Source organism: Fukomys damarensis, unplaced genomic scaffold (genome assembly GCF_012274545.1).
Source record: "Fukomys damarensis isolate Sample0158 unplaced genomic scaffold, DMR_v1.0_HiC HiC_scaffold_21, whole genome shotgun sequence".
In the NCBI taxonomy this organism is placed as follows: domain Eukaryota; kingdom Metazoa; phylum Chordata; class Mammalia; order Rodentia; family Bathyergidae; genus Fukomys; species Fukomys damarensis.
Genome location: NW_022900933.1, coordinates 8,972,151 through 8,989,469, shown reverse-complemented (window position 1 = coordinate 8,989,469; position 17,319 = coordinate 8,972,151). Strand labels below are relative to the sequence as shown.

Genomic DNA, 17,319 nt, shown 5'->3' with positions numbered 1-17,319 from the left:
TTTGCCAGCTCCTTTTCCAATAGAGGATTAATATGTAGAATATATAAAGAATTCAACTTAACACCAAAAAGATCAAATAGCCCACTCAACAGATGAACCAATGAATGAAGAGACACTTTTCAAAAGTACAAATAACTAATAAGTACATGAAAAAAAACATGTTCAACATTCTTATCCATTAGGAGGAAATATAAGTCAAAGATACAGTGAAATTCCAACTCACCTTAGTCAGAATGGCTATCATTTAGAATACAAAAAACAGTAAAATCTGTCAAATACATGAAGGGAAAAACTATATCACTACTGGGAATGTAAATTAATATAACTACTATGGAAATAAGTATGGAGATACCTCCAAAAACTATAAATAGAACTACTGTATGATGAAGTTAGTTATACCAGTCCTCAGTATATACCCAAAGGAATTAAAGTCAGCTTACTATAGAGGTACCTGTATATCCATGTTCACTGTGGCACAATTAATAAGACCCAAGATATTGAACCAGCATAACTGCCCATAAACAGAAGAATGAATAAAATGTGGTATAAATATATTATATACACATGCACAATTAAGTATTCAGACATAAAGCAAAATGAAATAATGTCACTTGCAAGAAAATGGATGGAACTAGAGATCACAGTGTTAAATGAATACCAATGTAAGCAAATATTTTAGTGTATTTCTATACCACTCATCTCATTTTCACTTAACTAGAAGGGCACAAATTCCTTACTCTATCTGATTATTTTTTTAATAGTTAATCCTCACTTGCTACGAGCAATGATTTCTAGGTGCCTTCTTTTCCTCTGTATATTAACCTCATCTATTCTTTGCAATATGTTAAAAAAAACTTTTTAAATATTCTTACTGCTTTAATGCGATTCTAGTCGTGTCCTGATGCTTTGCATACATATGGAAGTAATGTTTGATTACTCAAGAAATCCTTAATTATCTATTTTCTTAATAAGTATTTAATAATGAATTCTAAGTAGAATTCTAAATAGAAATGGCTACATCATCTGATAGCTTCCCTTTTATTGTTATGAAAAAAAAATAAAAATTCCCTGGAAAAATATGAATGATGATGGTCTTAAATGTTTTAAAGGTTCAGAAGGTATAGAAAAAGATGTCTTTTTAATCTTTACATTGAAATTTTTCCAGCCAGGCATGGTGGCACATGCCTGTAATTTCAACACTTGGGAAGTTGGCATAAGGACTGCCGTGAGTTCAAGGCCAGACTGGGCTACACACCAAGTATAACGCCAGCCTGAAATACATAGCAAGACTTGACCAAAAAAAAAAAAAAGAAAAAGAAAAAGAATTTTTTCCAATCACAATTTGTAGTTAGGTACTTTATACATATTATAAATTCAGTAGGTCATTTTAAAATAAATATGACTTAGCAGATGAAAGAATATTCTTGCCATAAAAAGTTACATTAAGAAATTCTACCCCTATTCCTAGAATACTGCCACTACATAAAAAGCTTTCAGATTCAATTTGTGAAACTGTTTTAAAGTCAACATAATTTTTATAATATTGTCAGAGATGACACATATTCATACATTAAATATAGCTTTGATTTGGGGATATTTCTAGCTATCCTAAAGTGGCTTATCTAAATTAGAAATACCACTTTTGAACAGAAAATGACCATAAAACATCAAATAAGTTTTCTTATACTGCTGCAATGACACCATCATTAAGATATATTTATAGCTAAATTCCCCTCTACCATAGTGTCTGCTATGGGTTACCAACTCATACATTCTAGAATGTTAGGTAAAAATAAATTTTAATAATTTTATAGGCATACTTCCTACTAGTCAAATTATTGAATATTTAAAAGTAGTTACAATAATCTGATCTTTAAATTTAGTTAATTCAATGCCCCTTTTTTTAATTTGCAAGTCTCACATTTATTATACCAAAATTACACATACTGTGGTGGAAGAAAGTATCTTCTCGGGGGGAAAAGTAAAAAATACAAAATGGAGAAAAGTAAATTGCTTTATATGTAAAGTACAATAAGCAAAAATGTTATAGTTCATCATGTTCATATACATTATATTCCTTGGGAGAAATGAAGCCATGGCCATCATAGTCATTCTTCTGAGGCAGGCACAGTGCCACTGAGCTAAATCCCCGGGCCATTCTTCTAAAAAAAATCTTCTAAACTGCATTGTGATATGACTTGCCACATGGCTTCCTATCTTTCTCAAATTTTCTTTCCAAGCAACAGCTTATCTCAGTTTTACAAAGTTACCTATCATTAGGTTAGGGATGTAGCTCAGTGGTGCCACACCTGCCTAGCAAGCGCAAGGTCCTGAGTTTGATCCCCAGTAAATGACCGGGGTGGGGGGGGTGTTCCTGTGCTGGTGAGGTAGCTCAGTGGTAGAGCAACATACAATAAAAAGAAAGGTACTTATCTGTGTCTATTTGTTTAAATTTTTCAACATTCCATGGTCATTTGGTCACAGTGTACAGTTCAGTCTCAAAAATCAATGTTACAGGGCCAGGGATTTAGCTCAGTGGTGCCACATCTGCCTCATAAGTGCAAGGTCATGAGTTAATCTGCAGAATATAACACTAATTTTGTCACAAAGCCACATAGAATGCTTCTATTTATGAATTATTAATTTGAATTTTGAGTTTTATTAAACAATAAGTACTTCAAAGGAAAAAGTTATAACAAAAATAGAGTACTGAATTTTTAATATTTATTATTTATAAAAAAGCATCAAAATTTTCAACACCAACTGCTTTTCAGAGTACAAAGTCTAAAAAAGAACAATAGAAATAAATTTTTATATGAGCTACAATGAAAATACCAATAGCACTTTACAAAAAAATAATTTTTACTTCAATTATCACACCTAATGCAGTCTGCACATGACAACAGCACATTCCACATATATATATATCAAGAAAGAGAGAGAGAGATCACTATATGCAGTCTGCACATGACAACAGCACATTCCACATATATATATATCAAGAAAGAGAGAGAGAGAGAGATCACTCACACTAACATCACGTGACAGTTGCCTTCACATAACAACTGCATGTTCCATACACACATCTCACTTACACCGACAGCACAGGTACTTAGCTTTCCTATCCTATTGGCAGTCTTGTCACCTCTCTTCTTGGTTTGTCAGGAGCTTCCTACATTGCACAACATGCACTTATTGGGAAATAAGATACCAATAAAAAAATATCAAATACGTAATGAGTGCTGAGAATAGACACCAACATTTTCACATCAGCTTTTTACTTGCTTACAAAACCCAAGAGATATCAGAAACAACACCAGTGTGAACTACAATGCAAACACAAACTAAAGTCTACAACAGAAATAATCTGTAACTGTCACACCCAAAACAGTCTTCACAAATGACAATTGCATGTTCCATACCCAAGTATTGCTTATACTGATAACATATGTTTTGTTTTCCTGTCCTTTCATGTACAGCAGTTGACATCTTTTTGGTTTTCTTTTTGTTGTAGTAGGTATTTGTGATGCTGTGCTTGCCTGTTCACCTGTCAGCTCACCAGTGCATTTCACAATTTTTTTCATAGTTCCCTAGGCAGAAAAATTTTGTTTTTCCTCTGCTGCAAATGATGTCTTATGAGTTCCTGTCCCAATCTTCTAAGAAAACTGTCTAAGATATTCTACACTTTTGTAAACTATCAAACTATGCCACAGATTTTAGGATCAAGGAAAATATAATTATTGGCCAATGCTTTATGTTTCATGTAACATCACAGCTGCTGCACAACTCAGCAACATCTATTCCATCTTTGGTTTTGTTGCACAGTTTCAATCCCAGGCTTCAGTTTTGTCGATGTTTCCCTATCAATATTTCCATCATGGTGCAACAGACATCAGCACCTTGTTTTTCTTTGCCATATTCAAGACCAACAAAAATCTTTCTGAGAGCTGGGATTTAGCTCAGTGGTTCCACCACTTGCCTTGCAAGCACAAGGTCCTGAGTCTGATCCCCGGTAATAATAAAAAATAAAAATAAAAATCTTTCTGAAATCCAAAGACTATACCATACAATTCTGTTTTGAAACTGCAACATTTCACTTGGAATTTCTAATTTATTCCTGCATGAAGTTCCTATGCTGGTCAACTTGTGCTCTGTTAGCAAGTGTTAACGTCAACTGGAAACTGGTAAACCAAATGCTGAATGTCACATTCTGATTAGTTCTGCGAGATGACAACAAGTCTGTTCACAACATCATTGGGTTTATTACTATACAAATAAGGACCTGAAGGCTGAGCTCCAGGATACAATGTCTAAATTGAAAGCATAATGTCTTCACATCTACAAGGGCATAAATTTTTATGCCATAGTTTGACCGAATGCTTTTCCATAAGTCTTTTATATTCCTGCAATTACCATAAAAAATTCCTGCTAAATACAGCAGACCCATGAATGCTTTCAGTTTAACTAGTGAGGCATCATAATTAATACATTTTTTAATATGCCTATGGGTACATACAAAACATTTTACTTGCATTTCAGCCTTTGTGTATTTCACAGCATCTTGTAGCATTTCATCCACTGCAACTGCCAACACTGAATAGCAGGGCTAGCATTCTGCCCAATGTTTCACCCCTGCTAAGACCTTCACTATATTCATACCTAACTCTAACAATCAATCATTCCATTTGGTTGCATGGCCATTTTGCAACATTTCAACTAGTCAAATATGTACTCACACTGCTGTTTTCCGTCTCATCTCAATCAAGGAAGTCTGCATTCTGTGTGTCTGTATCAGTCAATTCTTGTTCTATTTCACTGTCACAGGAACTTTGGCTCATATGGCCAATGTCAGTCATCACTGTTTTCATCTTTGTTGTCTGCGTCATCGTCATACACCCGCACCACTACTCTGTTATGAGAACATATATTTTACCATAAGGGATCATCTTCATCATTCATGCATTCACTTTTGACCTTCTCCAAAACTTGCAAGTCTGGTTTTTCATGCGCCATTGTACTGAACTGGAATACTTCTACCAGAAAAATCAAAAGGAACTTTTTTAAACAAATCCTAGAATGGTGTGGGTCTACTGGACCCTTTGTGAAGCTCAGGTAAATATATCCAAAACCAGTTAGAGTACAAAATTCTATTTTGCACACATGCACACACTTTGCTGTTCATCATACCAAGTGGGTCAACACACAGATTGCTTCCTGTATCACTCAGGGAAAGGTACTGAGATGCACATCCAGCTACTAAAGTACAAATTTACAATGGAAAAGGGATGCATCCAGTAGAACCAATGTCACACTTGTCGAAATAAAGCACTAAAAAGTCACATGCATCTCAAGATATGCAGGGGTGCTCTGTGACATGAGGCAAGGACACGTTGTAGAGAAACTTCTTCAAATATTACTGTAGCCTTCCTTTCCATATGCAAACAAAGAAGGTATAATCACTTTTCTTTTTTCTCCAAGCCACATATCCATCATAGCAATGTCTAGGCCCTTTATGACTTGTCCAACACCAAGAACAAACTATTTGGGGTTGCCTTCATTTTTTGTCCAGCTACAGTAGAATTTCAAGCCATCTTTAGCCAAGTAGCTGTCATAATGGGCACTAAACAGGTCCCCCTTCTTGATGGTCTTCAAACTGTTTTTCTGGAAGATACAAAACTTCTATTTTCACTTTTTCTGTACTCTCCTCTCTCGTTTGTCCCTTAGCAATGAAACAACCACACGGGCAAAAAAAAGAAAAGGATTAATCTATATAAAGAAACCTTTCTTTTTTTATATGACTGCCCTTACATGTGAACAACTTGGGTTACAACTGAAATTTTAGTTTTAACTTACAACCAAAATCTTCAGTTTTGACCCAAATGCCAGTCTTTCCTACGTAAGGTTAAATGAGAAATCCTAGGCAAATGTCTGTTTAAAGAGGCTGAGATCTGCCTAGAAGAAAGTGTGGTAATGTTGAGGAACTGATGAAGGACTACTCAGAATTTTCTACAGAGGAACTTCAGCAACTTCTGGCTGAGCAACACAGAATGGCAGCTGAGGAGTTTTCTAAAGAGGAAGGTGAATATCAATAATCAGTACAGCAAAGGAAGTAAAGGAAATCTTGAAAAAAAAGAGAGCTACAAACATTTGCAGAGAAAACCCACCCAGACAAAGAAAAAGCCAATCATTGCATTCACTTGCTTAATGACAATGCCATGTCATATTACAGAACAGTGTTAAAGAAAAGACAGAAACAGTCAGCCTTTGACCAGTTTTTAGTTCTGAAAAGGTTGCAACCTAGTGAGCCAGAAGCAGATCTTAGTGGGCTCAAACTCTCCCAAGGAGAGAAAAGATAGCAGAGAGCCAGATTTCTGATGTTCTTAGGGAACATCAAACAATAACCAACTTCTATTTCATCCTCCCTCTTGCAAGCCAAAGATGTCAACTTGAATGATGAGTGCAGTATGAAATTGTTATTTCTGGTGAACGAGGCATGTCTTAGAACTTTTTGGTGAATACACTAGGAAAATTATTAGTGTTTCTGGTAAAATACACATATTATACAATCCTTTTTTATTATGAAAAGGTTAGTTAAGGGGTGTTTTGGGAAGTTTGGAATGTATTATGGGTGTTTCCATTATTTTTATAGGAAAAAGTCTTAACTTACAACCAACATGAGTTACAACTAGCCCTCACAAATGAATTGAGTTCATAAGTCAAGGGTTCACTGTACTATACTGAAAATGCACATTACCCTTTTGGCATATACCTGATACCAACCAATTTAGTCATTTTACTCTTGTTACATAGACTAAACACAGACACACACATACACAAAAAACATATATACACAAAACAAAAAAACCTTATTTCCTTAATCCCCTACCTAAGGGCCCTAGCTTGTTACCTCTTAAGTGTCAGCTTTGCCTCTAGGACAATCTTCCCAACAGTAACCATACATTTCCATTTGTTCATTGAAAAATAGTCTAATTCCATTTGGGTGCCTTATACCTACCTTGGCACAAACTTAACCTAAAATTGCACCACCTCGTCTTCTATCCCCCACAAAATATAACTGAAGAAGCATAGTCTTTTTCATCTTAATAACAATCTTCAAATACTTTTGAAGCTCTACCTCAAGAATTATTAAATTGTGCCTTTATTCTCCTCAAAAGTATTAACTAAGCATTTAAGATTATCCATATTCTTAGAGTTGTACACATGAGCTAAGAAATAACGAAGAAAACGTTTAATCATCCACCTCGAGTTTTCCAGACAGTCCCAACATGTTCATTGCTGAGTCAACTGGGCCACATCTTAGTCTATTCAGGCTGCCACAATAAAATAACTCAGACTGAGTACTTTATAAACAGGAACATACTGCTCACAGTTCTTGGGAATAAATATCCAAGATCAGGGATCAAGTAGTTGGGTATCTAGTGAGGCTCACTCTGCTTCATAAATAGTATCTTCTTGCTGCATCCCCAAAAGGCAGAAGAAAACAAGTTCCCTTGGGCATCTTCAACATGCACGCTTAACCCAATTCCTGAGGGCTCTGACCTCAGAATCCAACCACCATCCATAGTTCTTTTAATACCATTATGGTAAAGAATAGACTTCAACATACAATTTGGGGGAGAGGAACACAAACATGAAGACCCTAGTAGACAGAGCCTATTTATAGATTCGGGAGGGGTGAAACAATAATTAGATTTAAGGAAGAGTTAAAGAACATCCTAGGAAAAAGTCAATGTAAACAATAACAGGAATACAGCTGTAAACAGAAATACAAAAATACCAAAATAATTCATTTAATACAGAAAGAGGCCCAGAAGGGATAAGTAACTTACCAAGGCTTATGCAGAGCCAATAACAGTATCCAAGTCACCAGATTCCAATGTCAAAAGATTTTCTACTATTTCCATTCATTAAAATTACTAAATAGGAATATGCTAAATGAAAGGCAGAAGACACAAAACACATTCTATTATTCCACTAATGTCAAATTTCTAGAAACAGTAAAACTAAAAAGATAAAAAGCAGATCAGTAGTTACTGCAGCTAAAGGTAGCAGTATCCACTGACAACAAATGAGCAAGAGGGGGCTTTTTGGAAAATCAAAGTTCTAAACCGGATTGTGATCACTGTTGCACAACTGTATAAACTTACTGAAACTTAAATTAATTTTATGGTAGTAAATCACACCTAAGAAGGAGAAGCACATTTTCAAGATTGTTTGAATTTGTTTTCCTAGATTGCAATCCTAATAAGCCCCAAAAAATGTAGTTTTCTTATTTCTCAAAAAAAAATAGATTACAGAGCTCAGTAATAAGTAATAAGAGTAGATAAGGAATTCAAACAACTCAACAGAAACAATATAAACCAAGCAAGAATGGAAAAAAGACCTAAATAAACATTTTTTAAAAGAACACATAATTGGCCAACAGGTATATGAAAAATTGTACATCACTGCCTTTAATCAGAGTAATGCAAATCAAAACCACAAGAAGAAATCAGTTATACCTGTTAGAATGACTATTCACATAAAGACCAAAAGATAGCAAGTACTGGCAAGAACATGAAGAAAAGGAAGCTCTTGTAACACCGTTGGTGGGAAGTAACCTAGTACCACCACTATGCAAAATAGCAAGAAAACTGCTCCAAAAATTAAAAATAGAACCACCGTCTGCTCCAGCAATCTACTTTTGGGTATACATCCAAAGGAAATGGAAGTCAGTATGTCAAGGAGGTATCTGTACTCTCATGTTCACTGTAGCTAAGATCTAAAACAACCTAGCTGGGTCCATCAATACATGAATAAGTAAAGAAAATGTGGTAAGGTACTACAGTATCTGAGGGGGACTGGTTCTAAGACACTTCCCACCCCGCTGGATAACTAAAGCCACAAAGATACAACTCCACATAACACACACAAACCTATACATTATAAATCACTGTTGATTATTTATTATACCTAATGCTACACAAATTGATATACCATATTGTTTAGGGAATAATGACAAGAAAGACATTTCCATCCATTTAAAGTACAGATGCAATTTTCCCCAAACATTTTCTAAATCCTTAGTTTGTTAGGAGTTTGTTGTTGTTATTGTTATGTTTGTTTTGTAATACCAGGAACTAAACCCATGGCTTCATGCATGCTAAGCAAGCACTATACCACTGAGCTATAGAGCTATACATCATATCCCTATTCCTTCAAGTTTGTTGAACAGAGGAATATGGAAGGTGGTATGTACATACACAAATTGACATGAGAAGTAAAAATCAAGAAAATTCTGTACAGACCTTGTTAAAATACATCCAATCTGTTAACTTTCTCTATGCAACTTGCTTATTTTTTTTACAACTTGCTATTTTTGTCCAACTAAATATGTAAATATTCAACTGTGTCTTGGGTCTTCATTTCTATATGATACCAGTTCTGCAAAAAGTTTATATTAAATAAGTGTGTACTTTCTTTCTCCTGGTGATCTATCTTACTTAAATTTCATTCTCAGGCCCAGACAAGAAAAAATTTTGAAAGGGTAAAGGTAAATTTTGCTTCCCCTCTATTGTTGTTTGGCTGCAACTGGAAAACACTACACTAAGTAAAATAAGCAAAGCACAATAAGTGATGGATATATTAATTAAGATGATTATATTAATCATTTCAAAATAGCACAGTTAAACTCCTGGGAGAGGGGGACAGGACTACCCTAGAACTTGCTTGCAATGTAGATCCTGGTACCAGGTGAAATTACAGACATGCATCGCCATGCCTAGCTATCCTCAATTTTTACTTGCCAATTATATCTCAGGTAAACTGAAGAGAAAAAAAACATTCTTATTTCAAAACAAACTAAATTAATAAAGAATTTAAATTTTAGCTTTAAGATCTTAGAGTTCTCGGGAAATTACATATCAAAAAGCACTGTATCATTAAAACAGAAAGAAATCAGCTTTTTTTTCAAACTTGATCCTTTTCCCTTTAGAATTTCTAAAACTTAAGATACCTTGATACCTTTCCAACATTACATTTGTAATAGAAACAAAGTAAAAATATACACATAGGAAATCTGTACACAATTCCCACTAACACACTGTTATTTCACTGTTGCAAGCCTCTGCAGATAGTTACAGAAGATGTGTTATTTACCTGGTATGATAAAACTGCTCCAAAACAGACTTCTTTGGCAATTTCATTTTCATTACATCTTTGTGCCATTATAATTTATACACTAATAGACTATTTTTATTAAGAACTCCTAATTGTACAATAGCAGGTTTATTATTTAGAGCATTTTTAGTAACTATACATTCCTTCACTTTATTCAGCATTGAGAATATAATAGTCTTTGCTTACTTGCAAATTTAAAATAACATTGCATCTCTTATTCTAGAAACATCTGACAACTTTAAGAAATATCAAGCTCATATTTTTAATACATGGACCTAAAAGCAAACAATAGTTTTAGTTAATGGAGGCCTGAATGTCTGTAATTATGTCAAAGAAAAGTAGTTAGAATTATTCAGTAAACTTTTATTCTTCATACTGCTATAGCTGGATTTGTTAAGAATAAGGAAGAGCCTTTCAGCCTCAAGAATTTTAATTACTATACCACCTTCCTAAGCATTAGAGTTTTACTAAACTTTATTAAAAAATAAAAATCTAAAACTTACACAGAAAGCAAAATGTCTGTCTTAGTTTACTTCTAATTTTGAACAGGCTTTTTCAAAATTACAATCTTTTGACATTTGGTAATTGAATGAGTTAAACAGTTATTCAAAGAACTCATAACTCTACTAAATATATTTGTTTTTTAGGTGCAAGTACAGTTCCACCTGTTGGAGAACTTGCATCAGATCCCAAATGATTAGGGCTCTAATTATCAAACACACTTTCTCCTTACAAACTTTTCACAATACCTGGTTTAAAACTGTGAAGTTTTTCACTTTAGTTTAAGAGTTCCCTTCAATCGACATAGTATTTTTTTTACATTATTGTAATGAGGCATATAAAGATGAATTTTTTTCTAAACACCAATTCCTATAGTCTGGAACTCTACAGATGAAGATAGAAATATTAGAAAAGATACGAGAATGAATCCTGAGAGGTTAAAAAAAGGGATTATGTTAAACATTAAGTAGAACAATAATTTGACTGATACATGACTTAACAATAAACCATCTCTACATCCCTGGGGATTGAAACCAGGGATTCACATGTTCTAACTACGGCCTCTACTACTCAGCTACATATATTCTGAGTTATATACCCCTTTTTATATGGACTTACAAAATCATTTTTAATAAACAATATTAAACCTTTCACAACCAATATTCTTCTGGTCTCTTGCCTGTCTCAAAAAGTAAAATCATTATAATAAATCTTCTGTAACATAAGTAATGTTTTACCTGGAAATATTCTATGAACTCTATAGAAAAACATATACCATAAAGATTATTAAGAGAGGGTGAGAAAAAGAAAGTAAAATTATCAAAATGCAGTATCTATATGCACCAAATCCGCAAGATAAATGTAGTTACTATGTGCAGAAAGATATACTAATGATAAAAAGGGGGAGAAAAGATAAGTGAATTTTCACATTTCCTTTCCCTACCATTGTCAAGAAAGGATGACAATCCCTGGCATGATTCCATCCTGCGCATTTGTTCTCTGGGGGCAGTAGCTGTTTATTTCCGTCCACGTTCTCTCCCACCTAAGTGTGTGCCACCACTCCATGGAAGATTCAATGGATATGGACATGAGTGTCCTGAGGCCCCAGAACTATCTTTTCAGTTGTGAGCTAAAGACCAAAAAAGATTACCACTTTAAGGTAGATAATGATGAAATGAGCACTAGTTGTCATTAAGAACAGTCAGTGTAGGGACTGGTGCAAAGGATGAATTGAACACTGTGGAAGCAGAGGCAGTGAATTACAAAGACAGTCCAATTAAAGTAACACTAGCAACTTTGAAAATGTCCGTACAGCCAACAGTTTCCCCTGGGGGCTTTGAAATCACACCAAAGCCTTAAGGTTGAAGTGTGGTTCAGGGCCTGTGCATATTAGTGGACACTTAGTAGCTGTGGAGGAAGATGCAGAGTCAGATGAGGAGAAAGAGGAAAAAAACTCAAGTATATCTGGAAAGCGATCTGTACCTGGAAGTGGTAGCAAGGTAGCAAAAAAGTAAAACTAGCTGCTGATGAAGATGATGATGACAACAATGACAATGATGATGATGACAATGATTTTGATAATGAGGAAACTGAAAAGAAAGCTCCAGTGAAGAAATCATTATGAGATATTCCAGCCAAAAATGCACAAAAATCAAACTAGAATGGAAAAGACTCAAAACTATCAACACCAAGATCAAAAGGTCAAGAATCATTCAAAAAACAAGAAAAGACTCCTAAAACACCCAACGGACTTAGTTCTGTAGAAAATATTAAAACAAAAATGCAAGCAAGTATAGAAAAGAAACACTGAACAGTCCTGGGCACTACTGATAAATTTAAGCCCAAAAATGGGGAGAAAGGAAAAGGAGAGACAAGTAATAGTCCATACTGAGTATCACCAACAATCCAGACTGAAGTCTTCTATTTTAATCTCAATCCCCTTTCCTGATTTGCCACTCAGACCCTCTTCCAAGGTAAGCCATCTTTTATAGAAAAGAAACACTGAACAGTCCTGGGCACTACTGATAAATTTAAGCCCAAAAATGGGGAGAAAGGAAAAGGAGAGACAAGTAATAGTCCATACTGAGTATCACCAACAATCCAGACTGAAGTCTTCTATTTTAATCTCAATCCCCTTTCCTGATTTGCCACTCAGACCCTCTTCCAAGGTAGAAGCCATCTTTTTTCCTAAAGCACCTTTTATTCCTTTACTTTTTGACTGCTGTGATTCATTAAATCTTACATAATGCTTTGTTATGCATGTTTCATCCCTTGTTTTAATTACCTTTGTACTTCTTAGCTGCTCAATAATTATTTGAATGAATAAAAAAAGAAAGGATGACCAATAGAATAAAGTAGAAGTAGAAAGAAAAACTAATGGATTCTTCATCACCAAGTAAGGCAAGTTCATCAAGCAGCACAATCCTTAGCCTCTCTCAATCTCCCTCTTAACTGACTGCCCCAAGGTCCCAGATGATCAGTTCAGTACAGAAGTTACAAATTATGCTTTCCCATTGTATCAATAATAAAGATATTACTACCAATTATATTATAAATTATGAAAATTATAAAATCAAGTCATTTTTAAACATTGATATGACCTGGGTTCCATCCCCAACACTGAAAAATAAAAAAATGTATATAGAAACACTGGCTTGCTTTAGCAGGTTTGATGGCTTATAAATATTTATATCCTAGGCAAATTTACTCTGCTTCTAGGCATTAAAAAAGATTTGGTATCTCACTTAGCAGTATTTCCCCTCCAAATTATCATTTACTGATTACAACTATCACAAAGAAATATTTTTAAAACGTAGTATATGAGTAGGATACTAGGTTTCCTACTGTGTTTTGCTAGAGAATGAGCCTACCTTTGCACTGAGCTACATCCTTGACTTTTGCTGTTTTTTTAATTTTGCGATAGGGTCTTGCTAAATCTGAGTTGTCCAGGCTGGACTCCAACTTTCGGATCTTCCTACCTCAGCTTTCCATAATGTTGGGATTATAGGCCTGAGCCATACTGGGCCCAGCTACATATAGTCTTGCTTTAAAAAAAAAAAAACCAAACAGTGGTGCAAGCCTGTAATTTCAGCTCCTGGGAGGCTGAGGCAGAAGGATTATGAATTTGAGGCCAGCCTATTCTACATGGTGAGATCCTGTCTCAAAAGTAAATAAATAAAAACAAAAATAAAGTAAAAAGAAAAAGAAAACTAACCCTATTAACTCTGCTTTCAAGAAGCACAAGAGTAAAAATTATTTATTGACATACAAAACAATCCCACAGGCTCTATTTGCTCTTCTTCCACTAAAAGGAAAATGTGCAGTATCATACAAAGCTTAGGCTTATATGGGTAATATGATCAGAATATTTTAGATTGATAAAAGTTATTTAATCAAGAAAAACTTTTACCAGGGTAAGTGATAAGGTTAACTTGACTGGTTTGATTTCTAATATTCGAAAGAGAAAATTGTGGATGATGAAGGGAGACTGGGCGAGGGGAAAATATAGGCAAGAGCATACATTGTGGAGGAAGCAAGATTGAAGACTTGAGACTCATCAATTTAAAAAATATTTTAAATGTACACACACCCATATAACATTCTTCTATTAGGGATTTTTCTTAAATACACTTCAAAAATCAGGTGTAAACATGGTTTACTTTTAAATATGTTTAATTGGTCATTAGAATGAGCTACAATTTAAAAACAATTCAAATCACAATTTATTCTACTATATGGTACAGAAATATAAACCAGAATATCACTCAGGCAGAAACAAAGGGAATCCTGTACAGTTCTTCTAACTGCTACACTATTGGTGAATGAAAAAGAAAGCTGATAACTCATCAAAAAGGATTGACAGAACCAGGATTGATAGATACAAAAGCACTGTAGTAGCAATCTTTTTTAGTTTAGCGTTGCTTACAATCAGTTTATTTTTAAGAAACTTACTGACATTTTTAAAATATTTACTCTTATGGATCACTTTCTTCTACATTTATAAGTGTGCTATAATATAGAATGGGGCACTTATCATCTCATTAAACAAGATATTTATTAAAGTTTATAGTCAACCAAAATTGATCATTAAGGAAGTAGAAAAATTTATTTTTTTAATTTTATCAGCATTGAGATTCTAGTTATACAATGAAAGGCTATGGATAACAAAGAGCCCAACCACTACTCTCAGAAAAAGTGAATATACTAATGATTTTAATGTACATACCATTACCAATTTTCTAGGCTTGGATTTAAAGAATATGTGAATGATCAGAAGTAAATTAAACTAGCTGATTATAGTTTAGGACTCTAAATAAAGTGTCACTGACCACAGAATAGTATCTGCTTCATATTCAAAGGCACAAATTTAATTTAGCATATCAGCTGGACTCACTGCATCTCACTACAAAAGACATCTGTTACAATGGTTAAGAAGTGACCTTGAGATATTGCTCTCCAGATGTCTGAAGGATCCAGTTTTTTACTCAAAGTATTTTTACTTTTGATAAATACATACCTTACTGAACAATTAAAATTTACACCCATAAAAGAATCTACTTGAGGCGCACTCAGGCTTGCAATCTCAATCTCTCAATCTCTCTCTCTCAATATCTTTTTCTCCCCTGCCCCTTCTCTCTCCCCTCCCTCTTTCCCTAAGTTTTAGGAGTACAGACACTGAAAAAAAAAAAATTAACATGCAACAAAGGACCAAGGACACACCTTATCTTCTGACGTACTGCATGAGAAGATTAAGAAAATATCCTAATTTTTAGAACATACTTTCAGAGATTTTTAAATAAGAAATTCAAGAAATATTTGCTTTCATTATTTCAGATTATAAAATGATTTAAACTAATAGGTAATACACAATATATGCACAAATCACTATTTACAGATATGAGCCCACTCCAATTCCCTTACAAATTAAAATTTTATGTTATTCTGGTAATAAAAACCTGGTTTCAGGTGTTTCCAAAGTTCAAACATCTACTAAGATATACTTTGCTTTGGCACTAGCTCCCCCTCCAGACCAACCTACTAATACAACTGCATTTAAACAGACAGACAGACACACACACACACACACACACACACACACACACACACATGTAAAAAACAAGTTTTTCCAACACACTAGCAAATTTCGAAATTCACCATTTTTTAAAACATTCTTATTCCTTACAAAAAACTGGTTAGTATTTGAAACAAAATATTGCAGAATGCAATTAGAATGTTTCTTCAGTTCTACAAGTCTTAAACAGAACTGACTTCATAGGAAAACTTCAAATGACTTTTTAAATTCAATATCTTTAAAATACAGTCTACAGAGTGCTTTATTCAAAGCGTTCTGAATCACTATCCTAATAAACCACAAGATACTCTTCATGTTAACTCACCATTTGATCAAAGACACATTTTTGCAGCAGTTTCTGCAATCTATGCAAGTTCCATTCCAGCTGTTCAGCTGTTTAACTCAAACAGAATTCTCAATTTCTAGAGCAGCAAAATCTATGCCTCCAAATCATCCTCGTATATTCTTTATAACCTATTCATCTCTCCTTCCATTTTTGAATACTAAGCCTGTAAAATCACAATTTCAAATACTTGAACTTCCTTCTCTTTACCACTGATAATATTTATAAATAATTAAAATCTTCCTACAGGATATTTCATAAAAACAGCAAAGTACATAAGCTTATTATTTGGCATAATAAGGTTTCAGGATGTTTTAAGGGAGACAGCTTAATTCATTAGTAAATGACTTCTCTCCTACTTTCTATATGATGTACTTTTTTAAAAAGATTTATGAATAAAACATAGAATTTTAATTAAGAAAAAATGTATATGCAAACTTACCCCAGGAAAAACAATTAAAAACTATAATGCAACCTGCTTAGTTTCTATAGAAACAAGCTAAAGTTAGTCGGTTTTACTTGTTATAAGTTTAAACTGACAGAAAACTTTGTTTTGTCCCCCTGTCCCAACCCTGGAGGTTATCTACTGGAGAGTTTAGCTCTGCTTGGGTCCACTTTCTTAACAGTTAAACTGTTAAACCAAACACAGGAAGGGGAAGGAAAAAAAAAACACCTCTTTGATCCAAGGCCTCAGTCTAAAGGGCCAAAGAGGCCAGGGATAAAACCTGACATTGTCAGTTAACTTAAGAAACACATTGCGCCTCTGAACATTTCCGTGCTTACATCGAGATCCAGAGGACAGGTGCTGCACCCAAAAGCCCACTAGCATGCAGGACAAACCTCCTGGAAGATGGGCTCGGTTAACCTTCCCAAGTAAGTTTCTACACCCAAAAGCCTCCAGCTCGTCGTTTGCACATCAAAAGTGGGTACTGAGGCACACGCACCTTCCACTTCCCCGCACTGACCCCTCGCCTGGAGCGAACCTTTGTGCGCGTTCCCTCCGGGGTTCCTAGCCCGAGAAGCCGCTCGGAAAGCCCGTAACGCACAGGCGTCCTCCTCCGCACAGTACGCGCCTACTGGGACCCAAATGCGGCGAGAAGGAAGGTGCGTGTAGCGGGGCGCCGAGGAGACGGCAGGGACACCTCCCACCCCCGCCCCCATCCCTGCTCTCCGCGGCTTCGGCCCCTGCTCGGAGCGAGGATGCGCGGCACCGAGGGCACCCAGG

The 17,319-nt window shown here is 35.0% G+C and overlaps 1 protein-coding gene and 2 pseudogenes across 1 annotated transcript in view; 1 reads left to right on the top strand and 2 right to left on the bottom strand.

The window, feature by feature from the left end:
• Fut8 (fucosyltransferase 8) overlaps positions 1-17,319 on the bottom strand; it is a 291,305-nt gene that overhangs the window by 272,435 nt on the left and 1,551 nt on the right. The gene's annotated exons all lie outside the window — the stretch shown is intronic.
• LOC104847577 lies at positions 1,900-10,227 on the bottom strand (annotated as a pseudogene).
• On the top strand, positions 11,744-12,490 carry LOC104847576 (annotated as a pseudogene).